This window comes from Seriola aureovittata, chromosome 14, assembly GCF_021018895.1.
Source record: "Seriola aureovittata isolate HTS-2021-v1 ecotype China chromosome 14, ASM2101889v1, whole genome shotgun sequence".
Classification (NCBI taxonomy): Eukaryota; Metazoa; Chordata; class Actinopteri; order Carangiformes; family Carangidae; genus Seriola; species Seriola aureovittata.
This window is the reverse complement of record NC_079377.1, coordinates 25,752,356-25,759,687: the sequence shown is the minus strand read 5'-3', so window position 1 is coordinate 25,759,687 and position 7,332 is coordinate 25,752,356. Positions and strand designations below refer to the sequence as shown.

The 7,332-nt window shown below is 38.7% G+C and overlaps 1 long non-coding RNA gene across 1 annotated transcript; it reads right to left on the bottom strand.

Moving 5' to 3' along the window:
* Positions 1–1,090: 1,090 nt before the first annotated feature.
* Positions 1,091–4,480, bottom strand: LOC130181476 (uncharacterized). The gene is made up of 4 exons (XR_008829574.1): positions 4,189–4,480; positions 3,943–3,988; positions 2,777–2,914; positions 1,091–2,173 (listed from the first exon to the last, which is right to left on the bottom strand). It is a non-coding gene; the product is annotated as an uncharacterized LOC130181476 (long non-coding RNA).
* Between the last annotated feature and the right edge of the window lie 2,852 nt (positions 4,481–7,332).

The window sequence follows — 7,332 nt, the reverse complement described above, 5'->3', positions numbered from 1 at the left end:
ATTTTCAGCGGCGGATTAATCCACGTTTGGTGCTGTAGTGAGAATCTGGGGCGGCAGGACGGAGTGTGTGTTCATAGTGATGAGGGAACAAGTGATGTGTTTATAAGATCAGTGTGTTGTTGTTGTTGAGCTCTTCAGCTCTTTCATTTGACGTCTTGAGGTTTTGGTCCTTTACGTTTCCTTGAGTTGAGCCGCGGATGAAGAGACGGCGTCGTTGGTGTTTCTGATGCTGTGAATCTCTGTGATGAGCAGGAAGCTGAGGATCACACGACCTCTTTAAAGTACAACACACACTTCAGGGCTCAGTACCGGAGAGCAGTAACGTCCCTCTGGAGACGCTCCCCGTCCTCCTGATAATGATGAACCGAAGCGCTTTGTGGTTAAGGGTCATTTCGCGGCCCCCAGCCGAGCTGTCAACGCAAACCTCTCTCCACGTCGGGAGGTTCAGTGTGTGAATTTAAATCAGACTAAATCAGATCTGACTCTGTTATAAAGATAATGAGCGTTGTGTTCCTCCTCCGTCCTGCAGATCGACGCTGGCGGCTAATGGTTCGCATGACGGCAGCATTAATTACCAATCTGCTCCCTCGCTTCTCTTGTTTTTGTCTTTCGGGGGAATCACAGCGTCTCTCTCTGAACTCAGCATCAATATTAAAGGGAATTTAAATTTCATGGCGAGATATTAGTCGATCACTGTTGGTGACGGACTTCAGTTCAAAACATGAGACACTGGCATCGTTTCTTTTCCTCCTCGCACTGTTTGTAAATGAATGACCAGTGTGAAAACAAACCTGTCACTTTCATTCTAGTTATTTCCTGACAAGTAGAAAAAAAGTGCTTAGTTGTGATGTTGTGAAATGCCACACACACACACACACACACACACACTCTCACACACACACACACACACACACACACACACACACACACACACACACACACACTCACACTATCACGTCTCCTGTGTGGAGATCTGTGACGCTGATGGACAGAGACATCACAGACAGTGACATGAATATTCAGACAATAACTCCATGAATTTGACTGATGAACCAGTGAAATAAAAACACAATCACTTTGAACTGTCGGATTTCATTCCTTTTATTTACAGTCTGTGTGTAACTTCAGTACATCCATATTCTCACAAACAGAGGAGAGTGTTTGTGTTCCTTAATCATTGTAAACATTTGGATTATTTCAATTAATATAATAATAATTTTTACTTTATATTATAACCTTTGAGATTTGTAATGAAAGCAAACTTTACAACATGTCCAGCGTTTCTGTTTCTAATTGCATCTCATTATTATCATGAAACATTTCCTACTGACACTAAAGTTCATATTAAAAGCCTTCGGCTGGCAAAACACTGGGGGGCTTTTATTGTGAAACAGTAACAGAAAAGTGAAACAGGAAACACAAAAACTGTGGAAAAGTATAAAACACTTTTCCACATTATTTATTTTCTTATTTTCTGAGTGTAAAACACTTTTCCACAGTTTTTGTGTTTCCTGCAAAAAACTTTCCCTCTGTCCTGGAAGACTTTTAATGTGAAACATCAGCAGGAAGTGTTGTATTATGGAGAGTATGACATGACGTTAATGTTAATGACTGTATTTACAGTCTGAGACAAACATGGCTGACACGGTTTCTCCTCCTGAGTCAAGTCACGTCATTCATGTGAAGACAATCAGAGGTGGATTTATATTCAGCGTCAGTTTGTGATCATCAGAGGAACGAGAGAACAAACACAGAGCTGGTTTCATAGAGACTCATTTTGATCATGCGGGTCTCGTCTGTGTGATTCATGTCTTCGGATGAGAAACCAGCTTCAATCAGCTGCTGACAACAACAATGCCTCTGGTTTTATTTCGCTTGCTCCTTTATCGTGTTCATCATCCATCCGTCTTCATCAAGCCATTGTTGTTGGTTCCTTCTCTTCAGCCTCTTCTCCATTACCTTTAATTCTTCTGATTACGCTCTGATAAATGTCTTTGTTGACTGGACTGACACGGTTACATATAAAAACAACAATTTTCATAGTAAAACTCTTTCTTCTGACTGACTTTTAGCAGCAGTTCAAGTTGTTTTTTAAAAAAGGGGCAATTTGTCCGATTGGTGTAATTTGTCTCGTCTGGTCGGTGCAGAGGTTTTGACACATGCTGTGGTTCATCTAAAAAAAACAACACATCTGGGTTACAGCCAGTCAAAGGTTTCTTTTAGGAAAGCAGAACATTTTCTTCTTCTTCTTCATACACCTGAACATCTCGCTCCGAAACAATGGGCTTTAATCTGCTGCCTCCACTTTTAAAACACTAACAAACTTAGTCCATGCATCCTGTGAAACAGGTGGTGCTAAAAACTTGTTGAGGTATTTCCTACTCACAATGCTAGTTAGCAAATCGCTAACATCCTAAGAGGCCAAGAACATGCTAGCAGTCGTTGGTCACAAGTGCTGAACTACAAGTCAGAAAGCTAGCGTGGACATAAAGTCACACAGTTTGAGAGACGTATTTGTATCAGGCTCCAACCTCCAAGCTGAAACATGAAGAAGAACCAGAAGCTGCAGTTCCTCTAACGACCACTAGAGTCTGGCTCCAACAGTGAGTCAGTCCCCATAGACTCCCATGTTAAAATGTCCAACTTTACAGCAGAAATAAACATGTTTACAGCCTGGTACAAAAACTGTTTTGGTCTCTGGAGCTAATTTCCTACGTCATGACACCTGTTTATATAACTCACCTGTTTATATCACTCACCTGTTTATATAACTCACCTGTTTACATTTTATTAAGGACTAAAGTTATGGAGAATTGAGGGCGTGGCCTCTTTGAGTGACAGGTGGGTGAGCAAACCAGCATTCACCAGTCTCAGCTCCACACAGGCCCCTCCTCTTTGACCATATTTGGATTAGCTGGGAGTTAGGGGGCGGAGTCACAGCATATATAGAGTTAGTGTCAGGTACACTGTAAAAAAAAAATTCAGATTTTACAGAAAATAACTGTTTTCGAACAGTAATTTTCTGTTTTAAAATTGTGGATAAAAGTCTGTAAAATGACAGAAATTACGTGAATTTACAACCAAACTTCTATTTTAAGCATTATGCCAATAATAATAATTACATTTATTTCCCATTTCTGTAAAGAAAAATTACTGTATTATTTATACAGTAATTTTTCTTCTTTCTTAAATTACAAACAAATCACGTAAAATGACAGTAATTATCTGTAAAAAAAAAATGTAGCTTGTTAAAATAAAGGTTAATGTCCATACTAACAATTTAAAGATTTTCTCTGTAATTTAAGGGGGAAATCTTATTAGTTTTACATTTTATTAATTAAATGTGCATGTGTTTGTTCTAGTAATCAGAGTCCTGGAGGAAACACAAGGAGAACATGCAGCACTGCAGGAAAGAACCAGGAGCTTCTTCCTGCCTGGACTTTACTAGTCTGTGTGTTTGTGTCATTTACCATAAAAGAAAACAGCAAATATCGATCAGCTGTAAGGGACAGGTGCATGAATGTCTGCTTCAGTTGAGGACTGGTTTGAGAATTAAATCAACAATCTTCTATATGACAAATATCTGTCTACACATTTTGTAAACGTCACGTTATCTTAACTTGAACTATCGCGACGTCTTGATGGACAATGTATTAACTGACATTAACGCTGCGCATTACACTAACGCAGATCAATTAAACTGGGTCACGTGGAGAAACACAAACCAAACGTCGTTAGATTAACGTCGATTAAATTCACCTTTTTATTGGGCTTTGACTGAACACCTCCACGGGCTAACCCAGGGTGACACAGGTTATCAGCTAACGCTAGCACTAGCTGGCTAGCTTGGTTAGCAAGGTGCATCTTCACCTGAACCGTGATATTAACAGGGATGCTAATTTTGGCTAGCAAAGAAATAAGCTTAAAACAAAATGTACTTACCGGAAAAAATTGAACCGCCGACTCCTCTGAGTTTCTTTGAGAACAACTGAACACAGAACAAGACATTTACAGGTAAACAACATGTTGGAGCTGATGAACTGAACACACCTCATTAACGTGTTAAAGTCAAAAGCTAACCGCGATTAGCGCGCTAGCTATAACAGCATTTTATTCAATGTAGAAGAAGCTAAGCTTTGTTTAAGCTTTATTAAAGTAATGGGAAACAAAAAAATGATTGAATCATACTTTTTAAGGACTTGACAGTGAATCTTAGTGTCTCCTGTTATTTCTTCCCCCAGATGCTCCAAGGATCCAGCTGATTACTGGCAGTTTGAAGGTGGATTTTTCTTCATCTGCTCCGTCACTTCTGGTAAAGATTCATTGATCTTTGTGGGATGTTGTGATTTGACTTATTAATACACTGTATAGTTGGATTCTGACATAAAAGACAGTATAATGTTTGTCCACATATGTTGTCAGAACTATATGGAGAATACTGTGGAAAACAAGATCAAACTGAAGCTAAAAAACAACAGACCCCCCCCTCAGCTCCACAGCCCCTCCTCTTTCAGAGGTGACGTCATCACCTCCTCATTATAGGAACCTTAACAGGCAGATAGACCAATGGAGAAATGCCAGTTTTAGTTCTTCAGATCATCCCGGGGCTCTGAAGAACTATTTGTGAATAATTGGTTGATATTGTAAATTTACATCCGAATATATTAAATAAAAGTGTTATAAAGTCAATAGTGGTGTGTATGTTATTTGTAATTAAGTTTCCAACCCCACTTTAGTTGAAAGACTACATACAGAGACTTAACAGTTTAATTTGCATTTCTTCAGTAAATTATATTTTATGAGAAATGTAAGAAAATTAATCTGAATCTGAATCATTAAATATTGTATTTAGATTGTTTTAACATTACTTTACACTTAATGATTCAATGTTAACACAAATACTGTTGAAGTTTGAGATGATTTTAATCTGTTTTACACAGTATTTCTTACTTTGTCTTCCAAAACAAAAGGTTTACTTTACAATATTAAACGTGTTAATATTTCATTGATTGACACTTAATTTTATTATTAGGAAAAAGTTTCTCTGCAGAAACTTTAGTGGATTCACTTTATTAAAGGAGTTTGATGATAGTAAATTAGGAAAAATCTGTAAAATAACAGTTTTTCTCTTTAGAAATATTAATGAAACTTTCTGTAAAGATATTGTTTTTACACTTTATTGGAATTAGGACATTTTACTTTAATTTTAAGGTTTTTGTTTGATTTCAATGTAAGTAGTCGACAGACTTAGTGTCCGACACGAGCTCAGAGTATCTGACAGCGTCGTTATAAATCACCTCAGTCGTCAGGTTCCTCGATGCTCTTTAAATCCTGAGTGACTCTGACGAGACTCAGGAGACAAAGAGACTGAAAACACGTCAGTACACGGTTTACCAAGAAATAATCAGTATCACACACACACACACACACACACACACACACACACACACACTGAGCAGCAGCTTGTATTTCCTGCGGCTGCATCGTGTGTTGAAGCCTGTAGCTCTTGATCCAGACCTCTGTCAGTCTTTATTTGGGCAGTTATCAGCGCCGAGACAGAGGAAGCTGTAATCTGTGCTGCACAGCTGACGGGGAGAGATTGCACTAGGAAAATGTTTTGTATATATTTCTGTTTTAAAAGAAATCTTTTATTTTGTCAGAATTATCTTTATTGTAATTTTCAAGAAGCCCAGACAACAACAACAGACTCAGTGGATGGAGCCTGGATTTTAGGAGCGTTGGGTTCAGCTCCACTTCTCTGAGGAAGCAAAACTTTTATTTTACATTTATAAAAACTATAAAAACTATCACACCTTAAACACCTTAAAAATCCCAACATGGATCATTTGTAAATGTTTTTATTGTAAATTCCACCCAGTTCCCAGAAACAATATTTAACCTCATTGTGGTCGTGGGAAGCTACGGCCCAGTTAATGTTAATTAACAAGAGGGAAGATAAACATAATATAACTGGAGAAACACAGAGCAGCCTATCACTGATTAGAGTTCACATCATCCCTGATAAAGTCAAATTTAAGTCAAAGTGCTTCATCGTTATTCTGCAGAAAGTTTTAGTTGTTAAATGTCGTTATTCATCCTTCAACTTCTTCTGGAACTCAAAAAAAAAAAAAACAATTCAAAATACATAGAGCTCGTCGTGGAAGCAGATTATTTTTCCATGTTCGGACAAAGAACATTTCTGCAGTTTACACTTATTGAATGTGTCCGAATGATGAAACCTGGCCTAAGGTACAAACTGCCTGCTTATTCGTTCATGTTTGTAATGGCTAGATGAGATGAACAGAATAATAATATCTCAATAGTTATTTAATTGTTTGTTTGTTTTTACAAGAAACAAAGATTCTCTAATTCCCAGAGTTCCATGAAGCTCACACGTCCCTGCCAGAGACAAACACACCCACTGAGTAACAGACTGAAAACTCCTGGTGCATTCAGGTGCTCTCCTCAGTCTGTAGGAAACTTTTGGGCGGTAAATAAGACCTGGGTCTAAAGACTTCAAGTTGTGATGCTTCACTAAACACTAGAAATCACAGGTTCATAATAAATGCACTAATACAAAGTTCAAGCGATAGTTTCACATTGATTGACGACAACTTCAAAACAAACTTCTGGTAAATACAATATGGTCAAATGCCCATTTAGGTGAGCGTGCTGCATTATGGGATTCCAGCATGTGTTTAAATGCAGGATTTATTACACTCAGTGAGAATGAATCTCTCAGTTGATTGACAGCGTTGGCGTGGGAACGTTTGTCACATGGGTTGCTCCTTCTGTTACAGTCGATCGTCTCTCTGCAGTTAAAGACTGTCAGACCTCCGGCACCAGATGTTTTCTCTCTCTGATGGACGTCAACACTCAGACTGAACCTGGTGCTTTTCCAAGCAGCGCTGAGCTTTTGTGGAGGAGAGTTGGTCAGGTCGCTTTAAAATCACAGGGCTGTGAAATACGTGAGCGTGGTAGATACCGGTCACTTTCTCCCCTGCTACGGTTTCAGGTCGAACTCAACTAAAAGGTCAGTAGGTGAACTTTTCAGTTGGAAACTTTCCAAGACGAATCATCAGACGGATTTGCAGGGCTCATTTAGATCAGTTTATTTCTGGAAGTTATGACGACTGTCCGGGTTTCGATCTGAGTCAGTGTAAGAATCGAACACGTGGACGATCACTAGACTTCAGATTGATGTGGCGATGTGGTTTATAACTGTTCCTGTAGGTTTAAAGAGTTTTTCGTGTTCTTGTGAGCGATCAGGCCCAAAGATCGAATCAACGTCTTTTTAGGTAGAATCACGATCCACGATCTGAATCACGAGCT